This window comes from Cetorhinus maximus, chromosome 18, assembly GCF_964194155.1.
Source record: "Cetorhinus maximus chromosome 18, sCetMax3.hap1.1, whole genome shotgun sequence".
In the NCBI taxonomy this organism is placed as follows: Eukaryota; Metazoa; Chordata; class Chondrichthyes; order Lamniformes; family Cetorhinidae; genus Cetorhinus; species Cetorhinus maximus.
Genome location: NC_135896.1, coordinates 94,350,793 through 94,365,125, shown reverse-complemented (window position 1 = coordinate 94,365,125; position 14,333 = coordinate 94,350,793). Strand labels below are relative to the sequence as shown.

General features: G+C 43.0%; 1 long non-coding RNA gene across 1 annotated transcript; it reads left to right on the top strand.

Moving 5' to 3' along the window:
• On the top strand, positions 1-8,981 carry LOC144693366 (uncharacterized). The gene is made up of 3 exons (XR_013579526.1): positions 1-230; positions 394-526; positions 8,894-8,981. It is a non-coding gene; the product is annotated as an uncharacterized LOC144693366 (long non-coding RNA).
• The last annotated feature ends 5,352 nt before the right edge of the window (positions 8,982-14,333 follow it).

The following is a 14,333-nucleotide window of genomic DNA, read 5'->3' as shown; positions in this document are numbered from 1 at the left end:
AGAAAGCAGGATCCTGGCTCGAGAACCTCACTTCTTCAGGGCAACTCTGCCCAAACACCAGGACTGCCCTGCTGAGCCACCTGAGGACACCCAAATCATAAGACTGGCAGGCACTATCCTTGTTTTGAGGGGCTGACCGACGCCACCGATGTAATTGCACAGCCGTGACGCCACTCCTGTTTACGATGGTTTGATATTTCCAGGTTGAATTTCCCACTTCGCAAGGACAGGTATCCACATGACGAACATTAAAATCTAATATCTCCTTAAATACATCAACCAACTATTTTATGGATTAAGTAAACATCTCTAACGTGCCTCAGGAAGATTGAATACTCTACTGTACACATTTGCTGTACAAATATTGTGACAAACTCATTCGATTTTTTTCAGGCATCGTGAAAAATTACTGTCACAGCAAACACAAACCGGGCAGCTTCCTGTGTTCAGTGAACCTGAATTTTTCAGGCTAATTCTCGGTAATGACTTCAGAGCTGACCATTAAGTGAAATCCTGCACATCCGCGGTAAGTTTATTTGAAGCTGCACTCTTGATACTGCAGTTCTCATCAATCAGGTGAAATGTTGTCCTTTCCACCTATCCCCAAAGATGCCACCTAAATCATGGGATACTTGCCCTTATCAGCTGAGGTGTAGAATACAAGAGCAGGGAGGTTATGCTGGAACTATGTAAAACGCTAGTTAGGCCACAACTGGAGTACTGTGTGCAGTTCTGGTCACCACATTATAGGAAGGATGTGATTGCACTGGAGTGGGTGCAGAGGAGATGCTGCCTTGGCTGGAGAGCCTGAACATTGAGGAAAGATTGGATAGGTGGGGTTTGTTTCCTTTGAAGCAAAGAACATTGAGAGGGGACCTGATAGAGGTGTATAAGATTATGAGGGGCATAGATGTGGTGGAAGGCACTTTTTCCATTAGTTGAGGGGTCAATAATCAGGGGGCATCGATTTAAGGTAAGAGGTAGAAGGCTAAGAGGGGAGTTGAGAGATTTTTTCACCCAGAGGGTGGTGGGAATCTGGAACTCACTGCCTGAAAGGGCAGTTGAGTCAGTAACTCTCGTAACATTTAAGAAGTATTTAGATATTCACTTGAGTTGCCATAGCCTCCAGGGTTATGGGCCAGACGCTGGAAAATGAGATTAGTATAGTCAGATCTTTGTTGACCGGCGCGGACATGATGGGCCGAATGACCTCCTTCATAGATAGACATCTATGGGCAGAATTTTCTGCTTGTCGGGCGGGCAGGTTGGGAGCGGGCGCAGAGCTGATCGCCGCCATTTTACATGGCAGGCCAATTAAGGCCCGTCCAGCGTGACGCACGGCCAGTAGCGCTCAGTGCTACCTGTGCAGTTGGGGGGAGGAGGGAGAGTCGGGGCCTGCGCTCTTTCGCGCATGTGCATACGGGAGCACAGAAATCTCCGAGGCATGGAGCTGCCTGAGGGAGATTAAGTTCAAATTGAAAGCTTTAAACAAAGAAAGATTAAATTATTTAGACATGTCCCCTCATGTGACAATGTCACATGAGCTGGGACATGTTTATGAATTGTGTAAAAAATATTTATTTATTTTATAAAAGGTACAGGGCTTGGGCTCTTCGCCTGCCCGCCGACCTTAAGGTTGGACAGGCAGCCCTGTCAATTATCTAAATTAGTCTCCTAATGGCCGTAACAGGCCTTTGACAGTTTGGCCGGTGCGCGCCTGCCGAACGAAAGATTGGAATGACGTGCGGTGATGTCGGGACGCACGCCCAATGTCACCACGCGTCATTTTACGCATCGGGGTGCTGGGCCCAGGCCCACCCCCGCACGCCGCTGTGAAAATTCTGGCCTGTGAGTCTATTGAGTTGTTTATCTTTTTCTCTTTCAAATTCTATTTTTTTCTGCATTTTCAATATTCATTATTATTTATTTCAGTTCTTCTCTTAAGCAAAGTAAGTGCTTTGAATTGTAATCAATACGGAGTTGACTGATCTCACCCAGCATATCAACTGAGTGCTACTGGTCTCAATATCTCTAGGCTTTGAAAGAGAAAAAATAGCCAGGGTTGTTTCCCCTGACCACTACCCAGTGATTCCTCCTGAAAGTGTGGGTGTTTTGGCAAGAATTTGGCTATGATTATGCACATATGAACATATGATAATGACGGACAAGAAAAGACCCACTGTTCCTTCCAGCCTGTCCCACACAGCGACAACGGCTTGTGCATCACAAAAGACTCCCCACCCCAATAAGAGGCCATGTAATCTGCTTGGAGAGACAAAAAAGCAAAATAAAAACCCAGGCCAATTCGAAAAAGAAAATCAGGAAAGGCCCCCTCTAAATCCCTTCTTCTTCAGCTTCCTGCATAAACAGATGCATAAGGCAGATGTTGTTGTTGTTTATTTTCCCTGGAACAGGTCACTAGCTTGAAACCAGAGGCTATATCTTGAGGGGCACCACTCCACATCAAGCATGCCTGACCAGGAGTCGCACCCACTCATACCACCTGCCATAGGCATGTTGGAAGGATTTGCAGATTCACAATCAACCTGTTTGGCCATGTTAGGAACACATCTTCCTTGGCCATCATGTCCTGGGGTGGGACTCAAACCCAGAGTTTCTGGCTCAGAGGCAGGGACACTGCCCTCTGCTCCACAAGACCTCCTCTCCAAACCCCTTGGGTGATTAAAATTCGCCCAGGAGACCACTAGTTCTGATTGGTGTCACACAGTACCTACCTTTCAGAAGAGGTGATCTCCACCTCAGCTACAAGCAAGTCCAGTTCCTACTTGTAGGAATTTAGTGAACCAGCTTTCATCGCATGAGCTAGCAGCCAGTTCCAGAGGCCCACTCCTCTCTGGGTAAAAGAGCCACCTCATGACAACTAATAGCTCTGTGCTTGCAGAACGTGAGGTTCCCTCCACTTCAGAGTAACCTGCTAACTCAAACCATGTAGGCTCATACAGGAAAAATTACCACTTAGGTGTGGAACAGTACTCCTGACCTGAGGGGCTGAAGGGCTTATGTCTACTGCTATTTCTTAAGTTCTTACCACAGTGCCTTCAGGAAAGGTGTAGAGATAAAGGGTTGGGGTGGGGGTGGCGGAAAATGCATAGAATGCAAACATTATACTGATAAGATTTAGATTATGATGCAGTTAAATGCAAGCAATATAAAAACAGAAGGAGAAAGGAATAGAATGTTCTGACGATGGAATTAGATGAAAAGGGTGGGAGGAAGATCTTGTAGAAAATTAACACCAGCATGGACCAGTTGGGCTGAATGGCCTGATCTTCTTCTGTACATTCTATGCAATTCTATTCGATATTATTTACCAATTACAACATCATCTGCTGATATGGAACAGAATGAAAGTGAATGCTTTAAGTTTCAAAGTGAAGCAATCGTGGGAAAAACAGATCATAAATTAGTTCATAGTACAAGATGTAATTGATCAAAGGGGAATTTGTTCACCTGAGCCAGCAGTAGCAGTATGCCAGCAGCAGGCAGTGCTCTCAAAGCTATAGTAATTCACCGTTATTTACAAAATCATAATCTCAAAGATTATGATTTAACCTTTAAAGTTAGCACGTAGGTACAGCAAGCAAAAGTTAACATGCAGGTAGTGCAAGCAATTAGGAGGGCAAAAGAGAGATTGGTGTATAAGAACAATGAAGTCTTGCTGCAATTATCAGGCTTTGGTGAGACCATACCTGGAATACTGTGTGCAGTTTAGGTCTCCGTATCTAAGGAAAGATATACTTGCATTGGAGGCGGTACTGTAAAGGTTCACCAGATTGGCTGCTGGGATGAGAGAGTTGTCCAATGATGAGAGGCTGAGTAAATTGGGCTAATGCTCCCTGGTGTTCAGAAGGTTGAGAGAGATCTCACTGAAACATATAAGATTCTGAAAGGGCTTGACAGGGTAGTCATGAAAGGTTGTTTCCCCTAAGCCATAAGATGTAGGAGCAGAAGTAGGCCATTTGGCCCATCGAGTCTACTCTGCCATTCAGTGAGATCATGGCTGATCTGATAATTCTCAACTCTACTTTCCTGCTTTTCCCCCATAACCCTTGATTCCCTTACTGATTAAAATCTGTCTATCTCAGCCTTAACGACCCTGCCTCTACAGCCCTCTGCGGTAAAGAAATCCATTGATTGACTACCCTCTGAGAGAAGAAATTCCTTCTCATCTCTGTTTTAAGTGGGAGCCCCCTTCCTCTGAAATTATGCCCTCTGGTCCTAGACTGTCCCACAAGGGGAAACAACCTCTCAGCATCTAGCCTGTCATGTCCCCTAACTATCTTAAATGTTTCAATAAGGTCGCCTCTTATTCTTCTAAACTTCAATGAGTACAGGTCCAACCTACTCAACCTCTCCTCATAAGAAAATCCCTCCATAACCGGGATCAACCTAGTGAACCTTCCCTGGACTGTCTCCAATGTCAGTATATCTTTCCTTAGGTAAGGGGACCAAAATTGTTCACAGTATTATAGGTGTGGTGCCTTGCATAGTTTTAGCAAGACTTCCCTATTTTTATACTCCATTCCCTTCGCAATAGAGGCCAACATTCCATTTGCCTTCCCTATTACCTGTTCAACGTGTATGTTAGCTTTTTGGGATTCATGCACGAGGACTCCCAAATCCCTCTTTGCTGCAGCCTTCTGCAGTCTTTCTCCATTTAAATAATATTCAGCTCCTCTATTCTTCCTGCCAAAGTGCATAACCTCATATTTCCCACATTATATTCCATCTGCCAAGATTTTTCCCACTCACTTAACTTGTTTATATCCCTCTGTAGACTCTTTGTGTCATCCTCACCACTTGCCTTCCCACCTATTTTTGTGTCATCCCCAAACTTGGCGATAGTACATTCACTTACCTCATCTAAGTCATTAATATATATTGTAAATAATTGAGGCCCCAGCACTGATCCCTGTGGAACACCACTAGTTACAGGTTCCCATCCCAAAAATGCCCCCCTTATCCCAACTCTCTGTCTTCTATTAGCCAATCCTCTATCCATGCCAATATACTACCCCCGACACCATGGGCTCTTATCTTATTAAGTAGCCTTATGTGCGGTACCTTATCGAATGCCTTTTGGAAATCCAAATATATTACATCTACTGGTTCCCCGTTATTTATTCTGCTCATTACCTCCTCAAAGAATTCTAAAAAATTTGTCAGGCATGATTTCCCCTTCATGAAGCCATGCTGACTTTGCTTGATTAGATTATATATTGCTAAATGCTCTGCTATTACACCCTTTATAATAGACACCAACGTTTTCCCAATGACAGATGTTAAGCTAACTGGCCTATAGTTACCTGTTTTTGTCTCCCTCCCATTTTGAATAAGGGTGTTACATTGGCCATTCTCCAATCCTCTGGGACTTTTCCAGAATCTAAGGATTCTTGGAAGATTACTACCAGTGCATCCACTATCTCTGTAGCTACCTGGCCGGAGGAATCTAAAACACTGGTGCGCAGTTTCAGGATAAGGGGTTGATTAATTAGGACTGAGATGAGGAGAAATTTATTTACTCATAGGGTTGTGAATCTTTGAAATTCTTTACCCCATGGACTTGTGGCTGTTCCTTTAAGTATATTCAAGGCTGGGATAGTTGGACTTTTTATCTTTCAGTGAACCAAGGGATATGGGGTCCATTCCATCCCGCTCCTGTATACTCTTATGTAAACTTAATAGCAGTACAAATATTTCCTTAATGAACCCAAACTCAGCTCAGCAATCCACAGCGCTCAACCTTGTCAATAAACCCCAATTTTAATTGCTGCAGCCTTGGTGGCCATGTTTTCAATTGCCTATGGTGGCCATCTGCCCTATGTGGCTCGGTGTCAAATCTTGCTTCAGCTTGCAAAGTGCATTGGGGACGTTTTATTCCGCTAAAGGTTCCATACAAATAAGAGTTGTTGTTGTAACCTATTATGTGGCATCTTGACGGAGGCTTTTTGAAAATCAACCTTAAAAATGTTGACTGGGCTACTGAAACCAACTTTCTCAAACAAAATATCAGTTACGCTGGTGAGACGTACTTATATATTATGTGCCGTTAAGTGCTTCTGGGTACAAATAACAAGTATTCAAAAAGAAATCCCAATGGCTGTGGGCTGGGAGGTACAACAATGTACTAGTGCACTTTTGTACTGAGTCACAGAATGGTGAAGCACCAGGGTTCACTAGAGCTCCGAGCTTAAGCGTCGAGTGAGATGCATTGGTATTAATTTTCCAAAACTCCCTAGATTCGGGGAAGCCCCCATTAGATTGGAAGATAGCAAATTTAACTCCATTATTCAAAAAGTGGGGGAGATAGAAAGCGGGAAACTACAGGCCAGTTAGCTTAACATCTGTCATAGGAAAGATGTTAGAAGCTGTTATTAAATAAGTTACAGCAGGGCACTTGGATAAGCTCGAGGTCATCAGGCAGAGTCAACATGGTTTTGTGAAAGGGAAATCATGTTGAACCAACTTAGTGGAGTTCTTTGTCTAAGTAACATATGCTGTGGATAAAGGGGAACCAGTGGATGTACTGTACTTAGATTTCCAAGAGGCATTTGATAAAGTGCCACATCAAAGGTTATTGCAGAAAATAAAAACTCGTGGTATAGGGGGTAACATATTGGCATGGATAGGAGACTGGCTGGTTAACAGGAAGTAGAGAGTAGGCATAAATGGGTCTTTTTCAGGTTGGCAAGATGTAATGCGTGGTGTGCCACAGGGAACAGTGCTGGGATCTCAACTGTTTACAATTTATATAAATGGCTTGGATGAAGGGATGGTTGCCAAATTTGCTGATAGCACAAAGGTAGGAAAGTAAGTTGTAAAGAGGTCATAAGGAGGCTACAAACAGATATAGATAGGTTAAGCGAGTGGGCAAAGATCTGGCAGATGGAGTTTAATGTGGGAAAATGTGAAATTGTCTATTTTGGCAGGAAGAATAAAAGAGAAGCATATTATCTAAATGGTCAGAGCTCTGAGGTGCAGAGGGAGCTGGATGTCCTTGTGCATGATTCACAAAGGCTAGTATGCAAGTACAGCAAGTAATTAGAAAAGCTAATAGAATGTTATCATTTATTGTGCAGAGAATTGAATACAAAAGTAGGGAGATTATGCTTCAGTTGTACAGGGAATTGGTGAGACCACATTTGGAGGACTGTGTACAGTATTGGTCACTGCCATGAAGGTATAATAATTTTCATAATATTTTTCTGGTTTATTGTAAAGTAGGTTTATGGGGTTAAGTATAGTTAGGTTTGTCTGTATGATGTAATAACATTTGGAGTCAAGTAGACACATCAAAAGAAGCTAGGTGCTTGATATGCTAATGGGTAGATATGGATGTTGGCTTACCATGTAAGGTGTGAAGGAAATTTGCATTTTTAAATGGATGAAGAGAGATTTGGATTTCAAAGGGATCTTAGTCTGTTTACAAATAGCCACATAAGCAAGGTTAAGGAATATGTTTATTTTTCCCAAAGGTTACTGACAATAAATAGTAGCAATGTGAAAGTTTTTATATTGTGAAGAGGATACAGTCTCAAAGACAAGTAAAACAATAAAATTTACGTATTGGGAGAAATATAGAAAGGAGAATGAGGCAATGTATCAGAAGAAGGCATTGTGAGATCTAGCAGAAGTGTGAGAAATAGCCTTAATGAAGCTTCCAGTATTTGTGTAGAAGTCTGCTGTCTAAAAATTGAAGCTAGGAAAAAGTCATTTGGAATTCCACTGTCCAGGTTATTGTGTTAACTTGCTGGATCTGTTTAAAATCTAAAATCTATGTTTGGACCTTTGCATTAAAGGGGGTGTAACTGGGAGTCATTATAGTAGTGGGAGTTATGATAGGAGTTTAGGAGTTATAATAGTAATAATTTGTAAGGAAGGATGTAAATGCGTTGGAAGCAGTTCAGAGAATGTTTATGAGACTAATATCTGGAATGGGTTGGTTGTCTTATGAGGAAAGGTTGGACAGACTAGGCTTGTATCCATTGGAGTTTAGAAGAGTAAGAGGTGACTTGAATGAAACATATAAGATCCTGGAGGGTCTTGACAGGGTGGATGTGGAGAGGATGTTTCCTCTTGTGGGAGAATCTAGAACTAGGGGTCACTGTTTAAAAACAAGGGATTGCCCATTTAAAACAGAGATGAAGCGAAATTTTTTCTCTCAGAGGGTCATGAGTCTTTGGAACTCTCTTCCTGAAAAGGTGGTGGAAGAAGAGTCTTTGAATATTTTTAAGGCAGAGGTGGATAGATTCTTGGTGAGCTAGGGGGTGATAGGTATCAGTGGTAGATGGGATGCAGATTTGAGGTTACTTTCAGATCAGCCATGATCTTATTAAATGGCGGAGGAGGCTCGAGGGGCTGAATGGCCTACTCCTGCTCCTTGTTCATATGTTCCTAACTGATTGGATAATTTTTGACTGTCAATCAAACTGTTTTTTTCCACATTTCATAATCAACAAACAAAAGTGTTGAAATTATTTTCTTTTCAAAAAGAGGATTTTTTAATTTCCCCTATGATTTTACCCACTGGTCTCTTGCAGCAGTGTTCTGGAGATTAGCATTTAGTTCCTGGAGACTCCAATGCATTCCTGGAGGTTTGACAACATTCCACAATTTCAGATGATGCTCCAAGAGGAGGAGGTATTCCACACCCTCCACCTCTCCTCCCCCCTCAAAAAGGACAGAAATCTGGAGAAAGACTCCAGCAGACTACTCCATGTAGCTCCCGGCAGGCATCTTAAAGGCAGTGTACAGGGAGACCTGACAGTTAACCAGTGGATTAAATTAATCTTGCGGGTGAGGGAGGGATAGGGGTAGGGTGGGAGAATATAAGCAAATAAAAATTGAAGCAAACTTATTTTTTCTTCTTCAGTTCTCTGCCCAAAGGCAGTGCCACAACCTCCACTGCAGGTAGGGCAAGGAAGAAGGTCCCAAATCCATTTCAGCCAGCATGGAGATTGAACCTTGTGCTGTTGGCACCAATCTGACCCACATCCAGCCAACTGAACCAACCAGCAACCCCTCCCCCCACCCGGCCAAGGAGTCCTGTGGCAACATGCACTTTTACATACATTTTGTAGTCCAGAGCTGTAAATAGTGATTGTAGAGGTTCCAATTTTCTTTCTGTCACATGGCTGACCAGGAATCTCTCTCACTGTTACTGCTTGCCATTGGCATGTGTTGGAACAAGTCACAGGTTGATAATCAACCTGTTTGGCCACATTATGGACACATCTTCCTTGGTCATCAACTCCTGGAGTGGGACTTGAGCCTGGAACTTCTGGCTGAAAGCCAGGGACACTACCCACTGTATCAGAAGACCACCTGGAAAGCAGACTAAGGATATGAATTAGAACGGAAAACATTGCAGTGTAGCTTCATTAACATTTGACATAGATGTACTTTAGCAGAAATCAAGATGTTGGACCATATTTTTAAAATGTTAAAATGGGCTCCCTAGGTTATTTAGTTTTGCCAAACAAAACATTTTACACCAGTATGATGAACTTCAGTTACGTAGATAGATTGGAGAACTTGGGACTGTTTTCCTTGGACAAGAGAAAGCATTGATAGGGTTATTCAAAACCATAAAGGGTCTGGACAGGGTCTAGACAGGGAGAAGACGTTCCCATTGATGGAAGGATTGATAACGAGAGGGCACAGATTTAAGGTAATTGGCAAAAGAAGCAGTGGAGGCATGTGGAGAAACTTTTTCACGCAGCGAGTGGTTAGGATCTAGATTGTGCTGCCTAAGAGGCAGGTTCAATGAAGGCTTCCAAGAGGCAATTAGATTGTTATCTGAAAAGGAGGAATGTGCAGGGGTACATGGAGAAGGCAGGGGAATAGCACCATATAGGTAAATTGCTCGTATGGAGAGTTGACGCAGACACAACAGGTCGAATGGTTTCCTTTTGTGCGGTAACAATTCTGTGATTCAGTGTAGAGGAGAAAAATAAGAAAGCTTTCAAAGACTTTGATTTTTTTGGTGTAGAAAGAATTTGGGGTCGAAATTTCTCTTGGACAGTGTCACAAAATGGCATCATTGTATACAGCACCTGATAATTAATTCCATTGCAGTCTTGTGTCATCACCTCAGATGATCTTCTAACCCTTAGTGTTTAATTTGCACACTTAACCAAGTATCCTAGTCACTGTCTGCTCCTCTAATATAGCCTGACAGTAGATGAAAGTGAGAAGTGCAAACGTAAAGCTGATGCCTAATATTCAAACAACTGGATTGTCCCCTCTCCTCAAACTGTGGAGTCTAAATAAACGGTATTCAAGAAAAATTGCAGTTGGCTTGTGTTTACTCAAAAAGGAATGTGATTAGAAAACAATGTTGACACTTGATGTTTAACAGATCTGCTGAGTGTGTGTTCATAGGGAGGTCATTGTACTCAAATGAAAAAATTGAGATGCACATTGATACAGCACAGGGCATACAAGAGCCAATGGGAAGTGGGGGGCATGAAACTGGGGGCTGGTAGCACCCACTGTTTAGATGCTACAAAAGCTGTTTGAGGACCAAAATGGTGTCCAGTACACCCACGCACACTTTTGCCTCATCTTGGCGAAGGACAAGCAAGAGGCCTTCTGTACTCACATCTGAATCAGAGAATCATAGAAACTTACAGCACAGCAGGAGGCCAGTCAGCCCATCATTCCCAGGCTGGTTCTTTTAAAGAGCAGTCACGCTTAGTCTCACATGCCTGCTTTTTGTCCTTGACCCTGTAAATTTCTCGTCCGATACCTGCCCAACTCCCTTTTAAAATTATATATGGAATCTTATATATGCACCTTGTTTGCAGGTAGAGTGTTCCAGATCCTGACAACTCTCTTAAAAAAATTCTCATTGTTCCCCATCTAGATTTCTTTTCAATGAGCTTGAATTTACAACCTCCGGTTAATGACCCATGGCATTAGCCCTTTCTCATGTGCAAATAAGGGGTTAACACCTGCTTTTTGTTCTAGCTGCAACTTGGCTTGTCCTGAGCAGCCAGCATGACTTTGGAAAAAACAACACTAAACACCACATAAAAAGAAATGATAAGTGCTTACCATAATCATTGCTGCCTTCAGTCCTGAGGTCTCTGACCTCACTCCGACTCCAACCTCTAGGATTGTCCCAACCCGATTTTTCCACCTGACCCTGGCCTCCTTGCTCCCTCCCTGCCAGCATCTACTGTGACACTACTCCCGAGCCCTGAGACCTTCCTACCTGACTGCTCAACCAAACACCGATCATGTACTGCAAAGCACACTAGTTCCTCCTCCAGACTCTCGCAATCTACCCCAATCGCTGTCATAAAAGCTAGGAGCAGGAGTAGGCCATTCGGCCCCTTAAGCCAGCTCGGTCATTCAATTAGATGATGGCTGATCTGATTGTGGCCTTAAGTCCATTTTGTTGTCTGTCCCCATAACCCTTGACGACCTTGTTGATGAAAAATCTGCCTAACTCAGTCTTGAATAAATTCAATGACCCGGCCTCCACTATTCTCTGTGGCAGTGAATTCCATAGATTAACGGCCTCAGAGAAGAGATTCCTTCTCATCTCCATCTTAAATGGGACACTCCTTATTTTGAAACTGTGCCCCCCTAGTTTCTTTAACCTAGAAGCATCCTTTCAGCATCTACCTTATCAAACCCCCTCATAATCTTATATGTTTCAATAAGATCACCTATCATTCTTCTGAACTCTAATGAGTATAGGCCCAACCCACTCGACCTTTCCTCACAAGACAATGCCTTCATCCCAGGAATCAACCTGGTGAACCTTTGCTGTACGATCTCCATTGCAAGTATGGAAGCTGGAAATTGGAGGCACTGGTCTGTGTGTACTCCTCCTGTCGGGTCATCTGCATGTCAGGAGGTCTGAGGCCCAAAGCCCAGGCTCTTTGGTCCTCCCCATTTTAGTGTGGGCAGTTATCACTGTGCATGAGAGGCACCTAAAAATAGGAATGCTCGAATTTCTAAGCCAGTGATCCTAAACAAAAGAGCTGACAGGCTATTTGTCTGGAGCTTCAGATGTGGGAATAGCTTTTAGTAGAGCAGCAGGAGATACAAAGGGTCCTCTCCCAGCTTGTGCAATCTTTAATGGGAATTCAGATGGCTGGAACTCTGGGTTAAAGCCAGAGCAGCTGTTACATTAGCATTCAACTTGAAATAGCTCATATAATTTTCCTGCATTTATTATTAAAAGTGTCACCATTATCATAGTCAAAGTTTGGCCAAGCGGAGCAAAGAACACTTTGAAAGTAGAAATCACATCTTCAGAGTGCTGCTCCTTGATCTGCTATTAACACATTCTGCTAACTGATCTTTAGGCCACTTTTAACACCTGTTTTAGTCTTTAACATTATCATTACCACACCATGGCATCTTTGCCAAATCTTTCCTGAGCTCCTACCTATCCCTGACATTCTATTTTGCCCACCTGCTCCACCCCCTCTCTTCAAAGATATAAAACCCATCACATTTCTACTACTCTTCAGCTCTGAAGAAGTCATATGGACTTGAAATGTTAACTCTGTTTCTGTCGCCACAGATGCTGTCAGACGTGCTGAGTTTTTCCAGCATTTTCTGTTTTAATTTTCTTCAAATTCCTGTCTGCTTCAGAAGTGATTGGATGGCGTTCCTTTAGGAATGGAAGCAGAGACTTCCATTCCCTGCCCTAAACCATCAGATATATTACTTTTGTTAGTGGCATAGTGGTATTGTCACTGACTAGTATTCTGGAGGCCCGGGGAATGTTCTGGGGACCTGGGTTCGAATCCCATCATGTCAGATAGTGAAATTTGAATTCAATCAAAATCTGGAATTAAAAGTCAGATGATGACCATGAAACCATTGCTGAATGTTATAAAAATCCCATCTAGTTCACTAATGTCTTTTAGGGAAGGAAACCTGCTGTCCTTACTTGGTCTGGCCTACATGTGACTCCAGACCCACAGCAATGTGGTTGACTCTTAAATGCCCTCTGAATGAGGGCAATTAGGGATGGACAATAAATGTTGGCCTAGCCAGTGACGTCCACATCCCATGAACAAATGAAAAAAAGTCTATTCATTATCATCCAGTCCATGTCCAAATGCAGCAAGACCTGGACAATATTCAGGCTTGGGCTTAAAAATGGCAAGTAACATTCACGCCACACAAGTGCCAGGCAATGACCATCTCCAACAAGACCATCGCTCCTTGACATTCAATGGGATTACCTTTGCTGAATCCCCCACGATCAACATCCTGGGGGTTCCATTGACTAGAAACTGAACTGACTCAGTTATATAAATACTGTGGCTATAAGAACAGGTCAAAGGCTAGGAATCCCATGGCAAGTAACTCACCTCCTGACTCCCCAAAGCATGTCCACCACCTACAAGGCACAAGTTAGGAGTGTGATGGAATTCACTCCACTTGCCTGGATGAGTGCAGCTCCAACAACACTCAAGAAGCTTGATACCTTCCAGGACAAAGCAGCCCACTTCATTGGCACCCCTCCACAAACATTCACTCCCTCCACCACTGATGCACAGTAGCAGCACTGTGTACCATCTACAAGATGCACTGCAGGAACTCACCAAGGCTCTTTAGGCAGCATCTTCCAAACTCATGACAGCTACCGTCTAGGAGAACAAGTGCAAGACACATATGGGAACACTACCACCTGGAAGTTCCCCTCCAAGCCACTCACCATCCTGACCTGGGAATATATCACTATTCCTTCACTGTTGCTAAATCAAAATCCTGGAACTCCCTCCCTAACAGCACTGTGGATGTACCTACACCACATGGATGCAACGGTTCAAGAGGGCAGTTCACCACCACCTTCTCAAGGGCAATTAGGGATGGGCAATAAATGCTGGCCTAGCCAGCAATGCCCACATCCTAAGAATGAATAAAACAAATGGACTAGCATTAATGACAAATACCCCCAATGGCATGGATATAATGGAAACTGTTCAGGAAAGACAATTCTCGGACTTCAAGATTTAAAGTTCTAAAAAGAGACACAAAGAATTAAATTTGTTTTCTTTGGAGAGTAGAACTGTGAAAAGGACAGAATCCGAAGTTAATGATCTTAAAATCTTGGAATTGACAACAACAGCTTGTATTTGTATAGCGCCTTTAATGTAACAGTATAAAACAAAATCTGACACTGAGCCACACAAGGTCATATTAGGCCAAGCATTTGGTCAAAGAGGTAGGGATTTAAGGAATACCTTAAAGGAGGAAAGAGTAGTAGAGAGGTGGAAAGGTGAAGGGTGGAATTCCAGAGCTTAGGGCCTAGGTAGCTGATGGCATGGTCACCAACG